General features: G+C 47.7%; 1 protein-coding gene across 23 annotated transcripts in view; it reads right to left on the reverse strand.

The window, feature by feature from the left end:
• The window catches only part of LOC114290664 (protein disulfide-isomerase 5-4), a 66,088-nt gene that overhangs the window by 15,696 nt on the left and 29,766 nt on the right, over positions 1-20,626 (reverse strand). For 4 of the 23 annotated variants that reach the window (XM_082882006.1, XM_082881994.1, XM_082881972.1 and 1 more), the window contains one exon: positions 1-94. The exons of 15 other annotated variants lie outside the window; for them this stretch is intronic. The gene's annotated coding sequence lies outside the window, so the exon portion shown is untranslated. 4 more of the 23 variants (XM_082882003.1, XM_082881976.1, XM_082881963.1 and 1 more) reach the window with 2 other exon arrangements.

The raw sequence follows: 20,626 nt of genomic DNA on the forward strand, positions 1-20,626 counted from the left end.
CTGGTTGTTGACTCACTGCTCAGTTGAGGAATTCTTTAGTCTTCAGCACTTGTGTTACTACTCGCTACTCAGTTGCCATTGAATAAAAAAAGGTCTACATTTATCTCCCAAAAAACATGTGGATTTATTATATATAGCCCAACAGACATCAATTATGTAGCAACTACCACCAATAAACTACTAACTTAACCCTATTCTTGTTTTTTCTTTTTCTTTTTCTTTTTTTTTTGGTTAAGTATGAAAGCCAATTTGTAGACATAAGCAGTAACTCAAAAAAACCTTTCAGGATTGCAAAATTAATTCAGATTTGCCTTTAAAAATTTTTTGCTATACTATTTTCGTTCACATAACCAGCCAAATTCGATCCACACTTGATCTTAGAGCAGAAAAATGTGTTTTCATCGGGTATGCTCCAAACAAAAGAGGCTACAAGTGCTATAATCCTCAAACAAAAAACATTCGGGTGATTATAGATGTCTCATTTCTTCAAACTCAATCCTATTTTACCAAAAATTCTCTTCAAGGAGAGAAAGAGAAAGGAAGAAAATTTTTGGCAGACAACTTCGGATTCCTTACAAATCCTATTCGATCTCCATCCCTTGTTTTATGAAAAACAAGAACAGAAATAGGGTATTCAAGATATAGAGAACAAATGAAATCCCAGTCCAACTTCTCCAAACATAGAAGGCTCACGAGCAGGGGGAGAAATACTACAATTGGAACAAACTGTTCCCGAACCTGAGTTTTTGGTTTATGCTCAGAAAAATACTCAAAGAAAAAGTAAAGACTAGCCAACCACTCTACCACAAAGCCAATCAGAATCTCTTAAAAAAGGTCCCTCAAGTAGTTCAGGTATTCGTATTCCTAATCTGGTTCCTCCATCATCTGTCTCTACTTCATCTCCATTTCCTTCAGCGGTTTTACCTAATGTTATACCCACAGATTGTGATCTTCCTCTAGCCATTAGGAAAGGAATTCAAAAATGTACCCAACATTCCATTGCGAAATATTTATCTTATGATAAACTTTACAAAAGTCATAGGGCATTTACTTCAAAAATATCTAACCTGTTTGTTCCTAGAATTATTAAGAAAGCCTTGGATGATCCTAATTGGAAATCAACAATTATGGAAGAGATGAATGCTCTAAAAAAGAACGGTACTTGGATGTTAGTGAATCTGCCTAAGGACAAAAAGACAGTGGGGTGCCAATGGGTATTTACAGTGAAGTGCAAAGCTGATGGTAGCGTGGAAAGATATAAGGTGAGACTCGTGGCAAAAAGGTTTACACAAACCCTTGGGATTGACTACCAAGAAACCTTTGCTCCAGTTGCCAAGATGAACTCAATTCGGGTTTTACTGTCACTAGCAGCTAATTCCAGCTGGCCTCTACATCAATTAAATGTAAAAAATGCCTTCTTAAATGGAAATCTAGAAGAAGTCTATATGAACCTACCTCCAGGTTTTGAAAAGAAGTTTGGTATAGATAAAGTCTGCAAATTAAACAAGTCTCTATACGGCCTCAAACAATCCCCAAGGGCGTGGTTTGAACGCTTTGGGAAGGTTGTAAAAAACCTCAGATACATTTAAAGCCAAGCAGACCATACTATGTTCTATAAACACTCAAGAGAAGGTAAAGTAGCTAGCTTGATTGTTTATGTAGATGACATAATTCTAACAGGTAATGATAGTGCCGAATCGAAAAAGTTAAAGAAGGGACTTGCTAAAGATTTCGAGATAAAGGTCCTGGAGCACTAAGATACTTTCTTGGAATGGAGTTCGCTAGATCTAAGGAGGGCATTTTTGTCACTCAGCGCAAGTACACAATTGACTTGCTCAAAGAAACAAGCTTGCTCGGATGTAAAGCTGCTGAAACACCAACCGAACTCAACTTGAAGCTACATCATGCTAGAATTGAAGATGCGGTGAATATTTCAGAGACTTGTTGGAAGACTAATATACTAATCTCACACGTCCCGACATAGCATTCGCAGTAAGCAGAGTAAGCCAATTCATGCATTCACTAGGAAATGAGCACTTTGAAGAAGCATACAGGATCCTAAGGTATCTAAAGGGAACTCCGGATAAAGGCTTGATATTTAAAAAACAAGGACATCTTCAAGTGGAAGTACATACAGATGTAGATTGGGCTGGAAGCATCACTAACCGGAAATCACATTCCTTGGACTTCTTACATTTACGTTGGTAATCACATAACCTTTTTTCTTTTAAGGGCCCACCGGCCATACCACCGGCCCCGGAGGTTCTTCTACTGCCATCAGAATTTCCTCAGATTCAGATGATGACGACGACAATGACAACGACGACGACGACGACAACGACGACGACCTTCCCATTGCTACAAGGGTCACAAGGTTCAGGACCCGCAGGACAGTACTTCCAGATGTTGAAGAAGAACCAAGTGCTGAGCCCGCACCAACTACTGAGGCTGAGCCAGTTGTGGAGGCTGCAGAAAATGAAGTCCCCCCTGCTGTGGAAGTTGTTACGGGCGGCCTAGTTGCTGAGGGTGCAGAGACTCCAAACCTCGCTGATTTTGTGCACTCCGACCGTTCCTCTGCTGCGGAGAGGATTTTTTCCCTAAGACCCCAAGGGAAGATAGCGGCATGAGAGAGCCGCTGGAAGTTGCACCACCTCCCTTTGGAGCTGCATCTGGTGGTTCCTCTCAGTCCACTGAGTCTCCATTGGTTCAGCAGACCCCACTTCCGAACGCCCCAGTGGCTAAGGAGAGTGCAAGTGTAGCGGTTGCTTCCACTGTTCCTGTTGTGGCCCCTCTAAATTTGCACCAACTTGCAGAGGTAGCTGTCACTTTAGCCACCCACACTGTTATTGCTGTCGCTGGGACCTCTGACCCAGTTGCTTCGGCAACCTCTGAGCAGCTGGCAGACTTGTACCCCACTCACTTTCCAGAAGTGTCAGCTGACCTTGGGGTATCCCGAGATTTTTATACTGGAATGGATACCACTGTTGTTCCAGATCTGAACGTTGGAGACTACCAGATGGATGACCTCTTTTCGGAGCGACATGACAGTGCAGGCAGCTTTAGTCTTTCTCGCGAGGCTAGTTCACCCGGTCGCCAACACTGCATCTACCCATTCCAATGCTGTCGGGCAATCATCTTCAGGGGAAGTGCGTCATCCTCAGACCTTTGGTAGCTCCACCAGTCTCCCTCCAGTGATTGAGGTTGGCGTGGGTGTGAGGGAGTCGCCTCAGCCCTCACAGAAAGTTTCTTTTCTAAGTTACTCTTCTCCTCCGTAGCTGCTCTCACTCTCGCCCCACATCCAGGCGCTGCACCCCGGTACCTTTCCTGCTTTTAACACTCCTGGATCTATGGTGCAGACAGCACTGCTGGAGTCACTCGCCAGCTTCATTCGCGACCTTGGTACTAAGAAGATTCTAACAACCCCTAGCAAGTTCGTGGAAAGTGTCGAGGCAAACCTGAGTGGCTTTGAGAGGAACGGTTTGGACCTATCGTGGATGAGGGATAGGCTTCAAGCAGTCGATGGTTTCCTCGAGCATGCAGACAACGTGGCGATGATAGGGCCAGTTTTGAACCCATCACCTACTCTTGTCAACTTGTAGTACCCGCTGCTGCTTGCCTCAGCAACTTTGTAGGGGCCTTCCCATCTTGGTGAGAACTTGGGAATTGGTTGCCCCCACATGATTGCGTCCACTGTCTTCCATACCAAGTCCCCTTTATTGAACTTCTTGTGCTGAACAGATTGATTGTAGGCACGAGCTACAGATTGATGATACTTTTCCATTGCCCGCGAGGCCCAATCTCTTCTTTCTTCAGCAGCCTCTATGTCATTCTTTCTGCTGTCTGGAACTAAGTGTGCTGACATAGCCATTCTTGCTGAGGGTACTACCAACTCAACTGGTAACACAGCTTCGGACCCGTACACTAGGGAAAATGGGGTTGCCTGAGTTGGCTTTCTCTTCTATACGCTCAGAGTGCTACGGGGAGTCGTTCAAACCATGTGCCCCCTGCTTCATCCATCATGTTACTCAATATTTGGATGATGGTTTTGTTGGTCGCCTTAGCTTGTCCATTCCCTTGGGGGTAGTATGGACTAGACTTGTGCTGCTTGATCTGGTAGGCGTTCAGCAGTCTTCCCACATGACGATTTACAAAGGGAGTTCCACTGCTGGACAACATTACTTTTGGTATGCCAAACCTACAGATTATGCTTTCTCTGATGAAGTTGGGTACTCCTGCCCCGTCTGCCTTCCTCATCGGTATAGCCTCCACTCACTTGGTACTAACTTCAGTCACTGCAATTTGTGGACTTTCGATTAATGCGCTGTCAAATGCCCAAGTATGGAACAGCTAAGGGGTCTTGATGTTGTGCAGCTCAACCGCCGGTGCATGTATCAAGTTCCCAAACTTCTGGCAGGATTGGCATCTCCTTACAAAGTTTTTAGCATGTTCTTCCATTGTCGGCCAGTAGTAGCCGAGGTGAATGAGATGTCCATATAATCGCTGTCCTCCTTGATGTTCTGTCTTGTGGGCTTCCCTCAGCACCTCATTTGCCTCATCCTTTGGTCAAGGAAGAAGCGGAGGGCCCGCCTCTTAACTCTGATTGCATCGGCTTTGTTCTCAGGCAGTGTGCCATTTCCAAGGTAGTCGACATATGGCTACCTCCATTCTTCACTGCTTAAGAAATGGGCTTCCTCTTCCTTAGGATGGGATTGACATTTTGCACATTGCCTCTGCAACTCAGTACTTTCCTTTTCCATCTCTGGTCAGTAATACCCTTGCCTCTGTATCCGCCGGTATAGACCGTTATCTCTATCTCCACAAGACATAGCATGGATCTGCTTAACTCTGTAAGTTGCTTCTTGTCTACCGATGCACCTTGCCAGCAAGTTATTGGCACCGCAAAAATACAACTCTCCTCTGAGGAGCAGAAATTATGCAAGTTCTGCTAGTCTGATTGTTCCCTGGCCTGTTTTCAACTGTTCTGTTGGATTATATCTGCTTTGCATCCCTCAGCTTCATGCTCTGTATGTTCTTCGGCTAACACTGCTGGTGTTGTTCTTTTCTCGATAACGATGGCTATACTATCATCTGGTATATCCACCTTTGCCCCCAGTGTAGCCAAGGCATCGGGGAAACGGTTGCGTGTTCGAGGGGTATGCTGGATTTGGACATCATCAAATTGCAGTGAGCAACCCTTGAACCACGGTGCGATATGGGCCCAACAGAGGCTCCTTTAAGCCGAAATCACCCATTGTTTGCCTGACAACTAACTTAGAGTCACCCCAAATTTTCAACTTGCAAAGGCCCTTCTTTTGGGTAGCGATTAGACCCAGTATCAACGCCTCATATTCAGCCTCGTTGTTGGAACGTTCAAAATCAAGCTTATATGATAGATGAAACTTCTCTCCTTCTTCACTGGTTAGTGTTATGCCAGCTCCGCCTTTCCCAGCTCCCGAAGCTCCATCAAATTTTAAGTCCTAATAAGCCTCAACTGCAGCTGCTGAGACATGGACCTCACCTGGTAGAGATACCTCTGTAGGTTCATGTTCACCAGATGGGAATTGGGCCAGTAAGTCTGCAAGTGCTTGGCTCTTAATAGCCTTGGGAGTAACACAAGTGATGTCATATTATGCTAGAGCCAAAAGCCATCTTGCCATTCTTCCAGTCAGAGCGGGTTTGCTTAGCAAGTAACAGACCGGATCACTCCGAGGTCACAACATGGATCGGGTGTGCCAAAAAATAGTGGCGCAACTTCCGCGCTGTGAAGATTAAGGCTAAACAATGCCTCTCAATTTGGGTATATCGCGACCCGACACCATTGACTTTGCGACTGATGTAATAGACTGGCTTCTCAATGCCATCTATGTCTTGGACAAGTAGAGCCCCAATAGACCGACGTGTAGACGTCAGGTACAGTAGCAGAGGCTTGTTGGGTTGTAGGGCAATCATTGTAAGTGCTTTCTTCACCATATCAAATGCCTGCTGGTGTTCTAGCAACCATTCAAACTTGTAATTCCCTTTTAGCAGTGTCCCAAAGGAAAAGGTTATCTCAGCAAGGGCTGGAATGAACCTCCTGAGGTATGACACTTTGTCTAGGAATTTCTTCAAAGCCTTTTGAGAGTGTGGTGGTGGCATCTCCATGATTGATTTAATCTTATCCCCATCTACTTCAATCCCCCGCTGGTGTACAAAAAAGACAGGGAACTTGCCGGCGGTAACTCCGAAGGCACACTGAGAGGGTTCATCTTTAGGCAGAATTTGCGGCATCGCTGAAAAACTTTTTCCAAGTCGCAGAGGTGTCAGTTTGCCTTGGTGGACTTGACCACCAGATCATCCACATATACTTCCACTTCATGATGCAACATGTCATGGCACACTGCAGTCATAGCCCGTTGGTAGGTTGCCCCCGTGTTTTTCAAACCGAAGGGCATCACCGTATAGAAAAAATTTCCCAAGGGTGTTCTAAATGCCGTTTTTCTGCATCTTTTATTGCCATTTTGATCTGATTATAACCACTGAACCCATCCATAAAGGAGAACATCTTATGGCCCGTAGTAGAATCGACAAGTGTGTCAACATGGGGCAATGGAAACTCATCTTTCGGGCATGCCTCATTCATTCAGGTCGGGAAAGTCTACGCAGACCCTGATCTGGCCGTTCTTCTTCCACACCGGCACAATATTTGCCAGCCAAGTTGGGTACTCTATAGGCTCAATGAACCTGGCCCTCGACAACTTTTCTACCTCTTCCTTAATCTTTGCCTCAAGGTCAGGGTGATACTTTCGAGCATGCTGCTTTATTAGCTTAGAGTTGGGAAAAGTATCCAGGTGATGGGTGACAAGAGATGGGTCAAGACCAGGCATCTCATCGTATGTCCAAGCAAAGACGTCACTGTACCGCTTCAGTAGTGTTATCAATTCTGCCTTAGCTGTTGGAGCCATTGTGTCGCTGATGAACACGGGGCTTGCTCAGCCTTGGTAAGTCGTTGAGGTTGACCTCAGCAAGTACCTCCTGCTGCAGTTTGGGTCTATCTTGCACGCATTCAGGGGTGGGCTCAGGCGTCTCCACCAACTCTTCTTGGGACTCGTCATCGTCACATTTATTTGTCTCGGGGCCATCCTCCCAAGGTATGAAGCCTGGCCTCCAAGACCCGTCATAGGTAGTAAACTGTCTTACCGCCCTCCTGCACATTAACAATCTTGGGCGGAGGACTTGTGGGCTTGCTGCTCCTCTTCTGCCCACTACTTTCTGGAGCAGCCTCTGCATCCCGAATGCCTTTTTACTCCTGCAACTTTACCGGTCCTAGGAGTTTCACCCGTTGACAACTCAGTAAAGAAAACTGCATCTGAATAGTGTGCCTTCTCAACCCCAAATGGCTGTTCAGATGCATTTATATGGTTACTGTGCGCTTTCCCAACTTTCCCTTCACGCATTGGTGATAATTGGACGGGATAGCACCATATCGGTGCATCCAAGCTCTGCCAAGTATCATGTGGCAATTTGTGTATGCTTCAATAACATGAAACTTGGTTGCAGAACAGATCTCACCAACTGCTAAGTCCATGACCACATGGCCCTTGGTATCTTTTTTCTCGCCGCCAAAACTCGTCACAGTGATGGGTTGGCGAACCATCCTGGACTCTGGGATACCAGCCTTTGCAAAGGAGTCAATAGTGATGATGTTTATCGACGCCCCCGCCATCAAGGAAAGTACGCTTGAACTCTACATCATTGATGTATGCTGTGACAAAAAGAGAATGATTATGGGGAAATGGGTATGCTCTGTCTGCCTCTGAAAAAGTAATGGCCCCATAAGCTTCCTGGATGCGCCGAGGCACATACTCCTTAGCCTCAGCAACTTCATCATGGTGCACTTCAAAGATATTAATGAGGGCTTTTGTTGCTTCCAACCTGGCGGCTTGGCTCAGCCCCAACTGGTCAAACAAGGCGCGAAATTTAACAGAGTTTTACAAGGCCTGGGCATTAGCATCCTCTGCGAATTTTGCCTCTGCAGGTACTGTCTCAACCGAGCATGCTTCTACCGACTTGGGGGGCAGACTGAACATCCGATCACCGAGCCATCCGCTCGATCCAGTGCCCCCTCAGTCTGGTCGCCCGAGTTAACATACAAAGGCCGGGCTGGCTCTACTGCGGACTCGGTCTACGTGGACAAGGATTACTCTCTCGACTTCAACATGACCAAAGGGCTACTCCTTCCTACCGACATGAAAAAGCACGAAGAGCTGTCCGACCTGAAGGTTCTCCGCTCGACAACAAAGTCAATAGTGTTGGTAAGTTTGCAAGTTCTCCTGTTGTCAAGTGTCTGCTCGGTTGTGGAGTTCTGACATTTTCGTTTGTTGCGCAGGCCGCGCAGAAGAATTACCTGGCCCACAAGCGAATAATCGCCGTGCGAAAAAGTCTGCGGGAGGCAATTACTGACAACAAGGCCAAGACAGCCGAGCTGGCGAAACTAAAGGCTGCGTAGGAAGCAGCACTGGCCGAGCGCGACAAGCTTTCTGAATGATTGGCGCGGGCATATGAGGACAAGTAGAGGGCCCTCCAAGTGACGAAGGCCCGACACATTGCCGAGCTGCGCAAACTCCGCGACGCTCACAAAACCGAGCTGGAGAAGGAGGTCGACGAGGCTGGAGACCGCGGTTATGCCGAGGGTGAGACAGCATATGAACGGCAGGTCCAGGCGACCAAGGACATCTTTTCCCAGTGCGGTTGGAAAGCAGCTGTGGAAAAACTTGGCCATGGTCAGGACACCGAGGTGTTTCAAAATCCTCCTGCTGCCTTCATCCTGGCCTATATGCAAGCTTATGCCGGCGTCGTGTAGAGGAGGCTAATCGAGGAAGCCAAACAAGCAGCTGAAGTAGAAGCTACCGTCGTGTAACCGGCCGAGCAGCATACTCCTTCTGAAGCTTCTGAGGAAAGGGCCAAGGATCGAGAGATCGAGCAAGAGCTTGTCACAGTGGTAGATGCGCTAGCAGATGAGGCAGAGGAGGGACTGGCCGAGCAAACCGTTAATGTAGATTTAGACCGATCTTCCGCCCTTTTTCCCTTTTTTTTTTGAAATGTAACCGGGCTTAGCCCCACTTTTGTACTTCCGCTTTTGAAAAGTTTAACTTTTGCTCGCCATATACCTATTTTTGTTATTTCTTCGGTATGATAAGCAAATCTTCTTCGATTTGAAATGTTTGTCGAATATAAGTTCTAGCTCGGGTGAGTAAAATCAGCTCGGCCATAAACCTGGATGGCCCAAGCATCCATTGCCACGGGCGAGCAAAAAGCAGCTCGGCCGTGGTGCAAGTGCGCAATATGCCAACGTTTCACTCGGGCGAGCAAAATCAGTTCAACCCTACTGCAAGTTGGACAAAACGCTGATATTTTATTCGGGCCAGCAAAGTCAACTCGGCCCTTCTGCAAGTTGGACAAAACGCTGATATTTTATTCGGGCGAGCAAAGTCAGCTCGGCCCTTCTGCAAGTTGGACAATACGCCGACATTTTACTCCGGCGAGCAAAGTCAGCTCGGCCCTTTTTGCAAGTTGGGCAAAATGCCAACATTTCACTTGGGCGAGCAAAATCAGCTCGGCCCTTCTGCGAGTTGGACAAAACGCCAACATTTTACTCAGGCGAGCAAAGTCAGCTCGGCTCTTTTGCAAGTTGGGCAAAACGCCAACATTTCACTTGGGAATGGCCGAATCAGCTCGGCCCTTCTGCAAGTTGGACAAAACGCCACCATTTTACACGGGCGAACAAAGTCAGCTCGACCCTTTTGCAAGTTGGGCAAAACGCCAACATTTCACTTGGGCGAACAAAATCAGCTCGGCCCTTCTGCAAGTTGGACAAAACGCCAACAATTCACTCGAGCGAGTAAAATCAAATCGGTCCTTATGCAAGTTGGACAATACACCAACTGTTTGTACGGCCTCTGTCAAGCCATTGTTGGCTTCTTGCCCCTGGCATTCATAGTGGCCCAATACCCTTGTGATGTCATTGTACAGAAACACATAATATAAGGAGGTAGGAAAATATAGGGTCATCTTTCATTACACGTCAGAGATTTACATCTGGTGCCAAAGGGCCAATATTCAAAAGAGAAGGGAACAAACGAAATTACATTTTAGAAGTAAAAAATCTTAAGATTAGCTGCATTCCACGGTCTGGGGATAGCTTTACCATCTAAGTCTTCTAGATGGTATGCCCCTTTGCCTGCAAGGCCAGTTACCTTATACGGCCCTTCCCAATTCGCACTTAGTTTGCCTTCGCCAGGGATCACCGTGTTGCCCATCACCTTTCTCAAGACCCAGTCTCCGATCTTGAATAGCCTTGAATGCACGGTCTTGTTGTATTTCCTGGAGAGTTCTTACTGGTAGGTTGCAATGTGAATTAGCGCCCGTTCCCTTCTTTCTTCAGCTAGGTCAAACTCCAAGGCCACTGCTTCACGATTCAAGTCTGGCTGAAAACTTTCAGACCGGATGGTCGGTATGCCGATTTCTAGTGGGATAACAGCCTCCATGCCATAGGCCAAGGCAAATGGTGTTTCCCCGGTCAAACGTCTCGGCATGGTACGGTATGCCCAGAGCACATTGGGTAATTCTTCAGCAGACTTCCCTTTGGCTTTCTCTAGCCGCTTCTTCAGCCCGTCCAAGATGGTTTTGTTTGAGGCTTCTGCTTGACCATTTGACTGAGGGTAGGCCGGTGTTGAGTTGTAGAACTCAATCCGCGAAAGAGTTTCTATCGAAATGAGTGCCATTATCCGAAATAAGGGCCTTCGGTATACCGAAGCGAGTGACGACATTTTGCCAAACAAACTTCTTCACATCTTTTTCCTTTATGGTTGCCAACGGCTCGGCCTCAACCCACTTAGTGAAGTAGTCGGTAGCAACGATGAAAAACTTGCGGTTGCCCGGAGCTGTTGGAAGTGGTCCTACTATATTCAGCCCCCAAAGTGCGAACGGCCAAGGACTTGTAAGGGGGAGCAGCTCTCTGGCCGGCTGGTGGATTTGGTGAGCAAATTTTTGACATTTTTCACACCTGCGAACGTATTTCTGCGCGTCCGCCTGCATGCACGTCCACCAATAACCTTGGGAAATCGCTTGGTAAGCCAAAGACCTTCCCCCAATACGACTCCCGCAGATTTCTTCATGAATCTCATAGAGGAAAGCTTCCACCTTGTCACGGTGGACGCACTTCAGATACGGCCTAGTTAAAGACTTCTTGTACAACGCTCCAGATGGAGAGAGCCAAAACCGCTCTGATTTGGCTCGGATTTTGTTGGCCGCCTTCTTTTCTTCTGGTAAAATTCTATCCTTTAGAAAGGCGATGATGGGGTCCATCCAAGATGGTCCTAAGTCGGCGCAGAGTGCTTCGGGCACCTCTGGTTCCTCAATGCTAGGCCGGGGCAAAAAATCTGTCATCAAAGGATTGGGAAAAGTTGTTTGCATAGATGCCAGGCCGACCAGTTCGTCAACTGCTTTGTTCTCCTCGCGGTGAATTTGTTACATTCTTATCGCAGCAAACTTTTTGAGTTCTACGCGTACCAGCGCCTGATATTTGGCCATCCTTTCATCCCTGGCCTCATACTCCCCAGAGACCTGATTGATCACCAGTTTGGAGTCGCTGAATACCATAACCTCCGACGCTTTGATCCTCAATGCGCTTTTCAATCCGACAAGGAGGGCTTCATATTCCGCCTCATTGTTGGACGCTGGAAAACTGTTTGTGATCGCATGCTCTATGGTCAGCCCATCTGGGGAGGTTAGGACAATCCCCAGCCCAGCGCCGTGCCTGTTGGAGGCCCCATCGACGAAGAGTTCCCACATCTCGCCAATGAACAATTTCCAGCAGTCGGAGGGATTTTGGGAGCTCTTCAACTGCAGGGTACTGGTCGGTTCATTATGGTTTCTTTCTATGCCCCGGTCGAGCCCGTGCTTTGACAGGTTGTCCAGTTCCTGCATTTTTTTTCGAGTTTCGTTTGCCCTTCCGTCACATGTTGTCCGCTATTCGTATCTACTATTTGAGCCATGGGCTGCACCAAATCCGCACTAGCCACATCGATAGGGCAAACGGGGTGTGTTCCTGGGGCAAATTCCGCCACGAAGTCGGCAAGAGCTTGAGCTTTGATGGTAGTGCGCGGTTGAAACTTGATATCATATTGCCCCAATTCTACAGCCCACTTTAGAGTTCTACCAGTAAAATCAGCCTTTTCGAAGAGCACCTTAAGTGGAAATTCGATTAGCACAACGACTGTGTGAGCATGAAAATAATGCGCTAGCTTTCTGGAGGCCATCATCAGGGCCAGAGCCAATTTTTCTAGCGGAAGATATCTTGATTCAGCCGGGAGCAAGGTCTTGCTTACGTAGAAGATGGGGAGGTGCTGGGTACCCTCAGCACGGCGCTTACCGCATCTTGAGAGACTGCCAAGTAGAGATACAGTTCTTCACCCGGTTTTGGTGTGACTAGGATAGGGGCTGAGGAAAGGTATGCTTTCAGATCCGCCAATGCACGGTCACATTCGTCATCCCAGAAGAACTTGGCCTTCAAAGTTTTGAAGAAGGGCCTGCAACGATCTCAAGACCGGCTGATAAATCTGTTCAGCGCGGCTGCCATCCCGACAAGATGTTGCACGTCCTTTATGGAGTTTGGACGCTCCAGCTCTTGTATCGCCTTGATTTGGGAAGGGTCGGCTTCAATTCCTCGGTTCGTGACCAAAAAACCTAGGAATTTTCTGATGCCGACTCCGAAGGCGCACTTGGAGGCATTCAAACGCAGCTTGTGATGTTTGAGTGTAGTGAACATCTCTGCAAGGTCGGCGAGGTGTCGAGATTTTTCCTTGCTCTTTACCACCATATCATCGATGTAAGCCTCCATGGTGCGACCTAGAAGGGGAGCGAACATCTTGGTTACCATCCTTTGAAAAGTTGCCCCAGCGTTTTTTAGTCCGAATGGCATGACCTTGTAGCAGTACAGGCCACGCGGAGTGGTAAACGAAGTGATCTCTCGGTCTGGTTCATACATGGCTATCTGGTGGTAGCCACGATACGCATCGAGGAAGCTGAACCTCTGATGGCCAGCGATCAAGTCCACCAGCTGGTCGATTCTTGGGAGGGGGAAGCTATCCTTTGGGCACGCACGGTTGACCGTCTTATAATCAACGCACACCCGCCACTTGCCGTTCTTTTTCAGCACCACCGTGTTAGATATCCACCTAGGATATTGCACTTCTTCTATTGCCCCCCGCTTCCAACAAGTTCTTGACCTCTTCCGCTACTATCTCGGCATGGTGCAAGGCCGAGCGCCGTGTCCTCTGGATGACCGGTCGTACATTTGGAAAGACGTTTAACTGGTGGCAAATGAAGCTAGGGTCGACGCCAGGCATATCGTAAGGCGTCCATGCGAAGGCCTCCATATTAGAAATCAAAAAGTCAACGTACTCAAGTCGCTCGGCGCTGGGCAGGGATGAACCCAAAAGAAAGAACTTGTTTGGGTCATTCTCGTCCATGCGCACCTCCACCAAGTCTTCGACCGATATCTCCTCGACCTTTCTTCCTACGTCTTCCAGGACTTCCTTCCCCTCCGGGCCCTCTATCATCTGCACAAAGCCCTTGGCAGCACCTGGTCTCCCCAAACCTTTTCTATCTGTCCGGTTGGTGCCGGGAGGCGCAGGACCTGATGGTAGGTCGATGCTACCGCCTGCATGGCATGCAACCAGCCCCTGCCCAAAATTAAGTTGTAGATCGATGGGACTTTAAGCACCCAAAACTCCACTTGCTTCGTGACTGATCCCGCTTTGACCGGCAATATGATCTTTTTGATCGGCCATTCTGGTTGAGAGTTAAAGCCAACCAATGGAGACGTTGCGGGGACCAAGTCCTTGTCCTCCAACTTCATCTGTTTGAATGCGTCGTAATACATGATCTCGACCGAACTCCCCTGGTCAACCAGAATTCTTTTGACGTCGAAGTCCTTGACACAGAGGGTCACCACTAGGGCGTCATTATGAGGCACTTAAATCCTTTCCAAGTCTTTGCTAGAAAAGGTCAGGACATCTTTTTCCTCAGTCTTCCCTTTTTTCACGGCAGGCTGAACGGAGAGCACCTCTCATGTGCTCAGCTTTCTTGATCATCCCTCTTAGTTCGCAGACCCTTGCCCGCTCAATGATGCCATGGATGACATTGATCACGCCCTGCGACGCTGCATCCAGGCTGGCCATGCAGCCTTAGAGATTGTGGGTGCACTATCTCTGCTGTCCTTTCCTGGACAGGTGGCAGTTCTCCCCTCTACCTTCCTTATGCGTGTAAAGGCCAAAACCTCCAAACAACGTGTGTGGAACTGCCAAATGGTATTGATGCGTGCCACGAGTGGATTTCCCCTCCATCACACCATTGGTCCAGGTGGCACACTCAACCGGGATATCATCACCGATCTATCGCTTAGGAAGAAACACCACCACGACCGGGACGGCCGAACTGTAAGAAGTCGGTCCATCCGAACTGACTGGCCGTGAGGCGTGCAGGCCTTCATCCTGGTCTAAATTCATTCCGGGCTGTGCTTGGCTCGGTCCAAACGCACCACTGCGGATCCAACCGAAGACTTAGCCAAGTCAAAAGCTCGATTGGGCACATGCATGTCTTCGCATTGCGGTCAGTGACATAGCTCGGCGAAACGCGATAGCCCGAGAGGCCGTGCCGATTCGGTTCGACGCCATAGCCCGGCGCAAATCTTCCTCTCAATTGCCCCTTATTCCCATCCGAGCTGAGCGTGATTTGGGATTATCATTCTGACCGGGCCATCCGAATTGGTCGGTCGTCGGGGATTGCCCCAATAGTCTAGTCGTCGATCGTACAACCGTACTGACACAGCCATCTTTTCGATGCCACATGGCTTCATACCATTGGTTCCGTGCAGACCCACAGCTGTCTTCGTCACGCGCAAATTTCAAAAGGTTGCCACCCTTTGGCTTCCCCGCTCCTTTATATACGCACATGAGGGGTCACATACGCCCCTACTGTTCATCTTCTCTCTCGAGCCAAACCCTAGCCATCAAGTTTCCAAGCTTCCACCATCACTGCTCCTCCAGTCGTTCTCGACCACCTTCGTCCTCTCAAAGGCTGTAGACAAGATCGTGGTTAACTGCTCCTCACTTGGCGTCCATATCGGTAAGTTTACCTGCCTCTCCTTCGTATTCGCCATTTACGTTTTTCATGTTCTTGCCTGGGACTGTTAGAATCTTACCAGTGCCCCCTCTTTGGGGTAATACTGGTACACCTTAGGAAAAACTGGAATCAGAGAAGCAGATGGGGCTCCCATGCCCCTTGTTTCCCCTAGTTTCGATGCATGGACTTGACACTTAGGATAAACAGCCTGAACCCTGAGTGAGACCGAGCAAAACCCAAATTTTTGATCTATAAATAGGATTTAGCCGAGCAAGAACCTGTTTGTGGTCTTGTTTTGAGGCTGAGACCAAGCTGCAAGAAGGGGGGCTAGAACCGATCTAGGAAGGTCATGTCGGCCACATAGTGAAGCCGAGATAAGAAAATTGAACTGATCAAACGCCCCAAATAGTGAAGCCGTGCAATTTATGCCACGCTAATCCTTGGAGTTGTTTCTTAATAATGCAGAACAAACTAGGACCGACCAGGCCCGTTCAGCGTTACAACCGGTGAAGCTCAAAGTCCGAGCAAACATTCACCAAATTTTTACCGAGATACGACCTAAATCAACCAACTAAATAAAACCGGGATAGATGGGGAAGTACCGGTTCATGGTGAATTCTCCGGGGGCACTGGCCGAGTTCCGTATAGAGTACAATATTCCAGATGATGTCCATTTGGAGCTCACCAAGAAAGGAGACACTCCATGGGGCGAGCTGGACAAATGCCCCTTCACGGTGGTGTCCATTGTAGAAGGAAGCCTGCGCTTCCCGGTCCAACCCCTGATCTGCGAGTTTTTAAGGCAGACTAGGCTGTGTGCCCGACCCAAGTCTCCAACAATACATACAAAATAATAAACGGCGTGGCCGAACTAAATAGAATACTTGGTCTGAATCTCGGCCTCGCCGAGATATTTCACTAATATGCACTTAGTAAAAATAAAGGTGGGTTTTGCTGGTATCTCAAGGTCAGGAAAGGCCGAGCAAAACTCATTGAAGGTAACCCGGACAAAGAGACCAACGATGACGATTTTTTGTGGGTGTCCGGTAATTATGAGGACACCGAAGCACCCATACCGGGTTGGTACATAAGAAAAGACTTTGGGAGTGCTGGTGAGCATCTCGACATCAATTTTTTTGAAGTTGCTCTTTTTACTGCCGCTCTAACAGTTGCCTTCATGTTGCAGACTATAAACTCTTGGCAGAGGATTACTCCCGCGCAAACCAGGAGGCTATAAGGGTTGCGTTGCGTCATCCGGCTAAGGAGCGAGAATCACCCAAGCTGCTTGGCTTCGAACCGAGCTACCGCTACACGGCGCCGCGCAAGAGCCGGGTGACCGACTTCCTGCGTGCACCTTCTCCAGAACCAGATCCCAGCCTTCCACCGATCAAACTGGTCCCTTTGACAACCGAGCAAGAGATGGCCAAGATCCGAGCTATCAAGTCAATGATCACCGGTGAGGCGAGCGACTCCCAGCCACCGGAGGCAGCTGGGGGAACTTCTTCCACGCCGGCCGTGCAAGAGGAGGGGGTTGTGCCGGCTCTGGCCAGCGAACAAGCTGCAGGTCGGTCGAAGAAAAGGCCGAGAAAAAATCAGACCGAACAACATTTGGCAGATGAACGCGGACAAGGATTACTCTCTCGGCTTCAACATGACCAAAGGGCTGCTCCTTCCTGCCAACATGAAAAAGCACGAGGAGCTGTTCGATCTGAAGATTCTCTGCTCGGCAATAAAGTCAATAATGTTGGTATGTTTTCAAGTTCTCCTATTGTCAAGTGTCTGCTCGATTATGGAGTTCTGACATTTTTGTTTGTTGCGCAGGCCGCGCAGAAGAATTACCTGGCCCACAAGCGAATGATCGCCGTGCGGAAAAGTCTGCGAGAGGCAATTACTGACAACAAGGCCAAGACGGCCGAGCTGGCAAAACTGAAGGCCGCGCAGGAAGCAGCAGCGGCCGAGCGCGACAAGCTTTTCTGAACGATTGGCCCGGGCAGACGAGGACAAGTAGAGGGCCCTCCAAGTGACGAAGGCCCGATACATTGTCGAGCTACGCAAACTCCGCGACGCTCACAAAACAGAGCTTGAGAAGCAGGTTGACGAGGCTGGAGACCGCGGTTATGCCGAGGGTGAGACAGCATATGAACGGCAGGTCCAGGTGACCAAGGACATCTTTTCCCAGTGCGGTTGGAAAGCCGCCATGGAAAAACTTGGCCATGGTCAGGACGCCGAGGTGTTTCAAAACCCTCCTGCTGCCTTCATCCCGGCCTATATGCAAGCTTATGCCGGCGTCGTGCAGAGGAGGCGAATTGAAGAAGCCAAACAAGCAGCTGAAACAGAAGCTACCGTCGTGCAACCGGCTGAGCAACATCCTCCTTCTGAAGCTTCTGAGGAAGGGGCCAAGGATCGAGAGATCGAGCAAGAGGTTGTCACGGTAGTAGATGCGCTAGCAGATGAGGCTGAGGAGGGACTGGCCGAGCAAACCGTTGATGTAGATTTAGACTAATCTTCTGCCCTTTTTCCCTTTTTTTTTTTGGAATATAACCGGGCTTAGCCCCACTTTTGTAATTCCGCTTTCTTAATCAATGAAAAGTTTAACTTTTGCTCGCCAAGTATCTATTTTTGTTGTGTCTTCAGTATGATAAGCAAATCTTCTTCGATTTGAAATGTTTGTCGAATATAAGTTCCAGCTCGGGTGAGTAAAATCAGCTCGGCCATAAACCTGGATGGCCCAAGCATCCATTGCCACGGGCGAGCAAAAAGCAGCTCGGCCGCGGTGCAAGTGGGCAATATGCCAACGTTTCACTCGGGCGAGCAAAATCAGTTTGGCCCTACTGCAAGTTGGACAAAACGCTGATATTTTATTCGGGCGAGCAAAGTCAACTCGGCCCATCTGCAAGTTGGACAAAACTGAAACTTGAGTAACTAGCTTAGGGTTTGATAGAATATCAGCCCCTATTTATAAATGAAGATTAGGGTTTACAAGATGAGACAATTACAAGTCGAGCCCCGAGGGCATAGAATAATTACAAACCAAAAAAGCTCAGATAATAATATAATATGCTAACACTCCCCCTCAAGCTGGTGCGAAGATATCTCGCATGCCCAGCTTGCCTAATATGTCATGAAATGGTTTATTCCCAACTCCCTTGGCAAGAATGTCAGCAAGTTGTTCACCAAACAGGAGTACAAATGGTACCACTAGTGAGTTTCTCCTTAATGAAGTGGGGATCAATCTCAACATGTTTTGTCCCGTCATGTTGAACTAGATTGTGAGCGATATTGATGGCAGCCTTATTATCACAGTATAACCGCATGGAGTCCGTCTGATCAATACCTAGATCACTCAACAATAACTTGATCTATAAAAGTTCACACACACCTTGTGCCATAGCTCTAAACTCAGCTTCTGCACTTGACCTAGCAACCACATTCTGTTTCTTACTTCTCTAAGTAACTAGGTTGCCTCCAACAAAGGTGCAATACCCTGAAGTTGATCTCCTATCAGTTATTGATCCAGCCTAGTCAGCATCTGTATAGGCTTCCACACGAAGATGATCATACTTTGAAAAATAAAGACCCTTACCAAGAGTAGACTTCAAGTACCTTAAGATTCTCATGACAGCCTCAAAGTGAATCTGATGAGGAGCATGCATAAACTGACTAACAACACTGACAGCAACAGCAATATCAGGACGGGAGTGAGATAGGTAAATGAGCTTACCCACTAATCACTGATAGCTCCCCCTATCAACAGCTTCTCCTCCTTCATCATCCCCCAATTTCTGATTGGGTTCCAGTGGAGTGGCACATGCCTTGCAGCCAAGCATTCCAGTTTCCTTCAATAGGTCAAGCACATATTTTCTCTGTGATAAATATCCCATCCTTAGAGCGAGCAACTTCAATTCCCAAAAAATACTTCAAGCTTCCCAAGTCTTTGATTTCAAACTCATTAGCTAAATATTTCTTCAACAGAGGTATTTCCCCACTATCATTGCCTGTAAGAACTATGTCATCTACATAAACAATAAGTGATGTAGTCTTACCACGTGAAGAATGTTTCACAAACAAGGTGTGATCTGTCTGACCCTGTTTGAAGCCATATTTAAACATAGCCTGAGTGAATCTCTCAAACCAACCCCTTGGAGACTGTTTAAGACCATATAATGACTTCCAAAGCTTGCATACTTTGCCTTCTGTCTGATGACCCTCAAAACTAGGAGGAATGTCCATATATACCTCTTCTTCAAGTTCACCATGGAGAAAGGCATTCTTGACATCAAACTGATAAAGCGGCCAATCTAGATTAGCTGCTAGAGAGAGAAGTACTCTGACTGAATTCATCTTAGCCACAGGTGCGAAGGTCTCTTGATAATCAATGCCATATGTCTGAGTAAACCCTTTTGCCACAAGTCTTGCCTTGTAACGCTCAATAGACCCATCTGTTTTGTGTTTCACAATATATACCCATTTACATCCCACAGGTCGTTTGCCCGTAGGTAACTCAGTCAATTCCCAAGTGTCATTCTTCCTAAGTGCTTTCATTTCCTCAATCATGGCTACTTTCCACTCGGAGGTAGCAAGAGCATCCTGAAAATGGTTAGGAATGCTAACAAAGGAAATAATGGATACAAACGCTCTATATGAGGATGACAAATGAGAGTAGGACACACACTGTGAGATAAGATGTTGAGTATAAGATCGCACACCCTTCCTCTTGGCAATAGGAACATCAAGATCAATGGACTCATGAGATTCAAAGTTACCTAGACTCTCATCAGAAGCAGAAGATGGCAGTGGAGGAGCAGAAGTGGTCCATTGTATCCAGTTAACTTGTTATCTGTCTATGTCCCGGACATAAACATCCCCATCCTTATCCTTGGTGACATTGGGTTCTACAGTCCTAGTAGAAGAGGGTGGTGCAAGAACAACTGATTCCACCATAGGAAGCACAGTAGAAGAGGGTGGTGCAAGAACGACTGGGTCCACCATAGGAAGCGCAGGACTCACTTCACACCAAGGCTCCCCCGGAAATGAGGACGGTGACACCGGAGAGGACAAGAAATAGGACTGGGACTCAAAGAAAGTAACATCGATGGACACAAACCACTTACAAGAAAAAGGGTGGTAACATTTATACCCTTTTTGAGTAGGAGAGTAACCAAGAAAAACACACTTGAGGGAGCGAGAGTCCAACTTACCACGAGAAGGAGAGTGATTATGAACAATACAAACACAACCAAAAATTTTGGGAGGAATAGAAAATAAGGACTGAGAACAGAGGAGGACGTGAAGAGGAGCTTGTTTTTGCAAGACCTGGGTAGGGAGACGATTAATAAGATGGGCAGCGGTGAGAACAGTGTCGCCCCAATAGGGCCGAGGCACACTCATAGAAAAACACATGCACCAAGCCATCTCAAGAAGATGCCGATTCTTGCGTTCTGCCACCCCATTTTGTTGAGGGGTATTG

Source organism: Camellia sinensis, chromosome 1 (assembly GCF_055761805.1).
Source record: "Camellia sinensis isolate YWXY chromosome 1, ASM5576180v1, whole genome shotgun sequence".
Classification (NCBI taxonomy): Eukaryota; Viridiplantae; Streptophyta; class Magnoliopsida; order Ericales; family Theaceae; genus Camellia; species Camellia sinensis.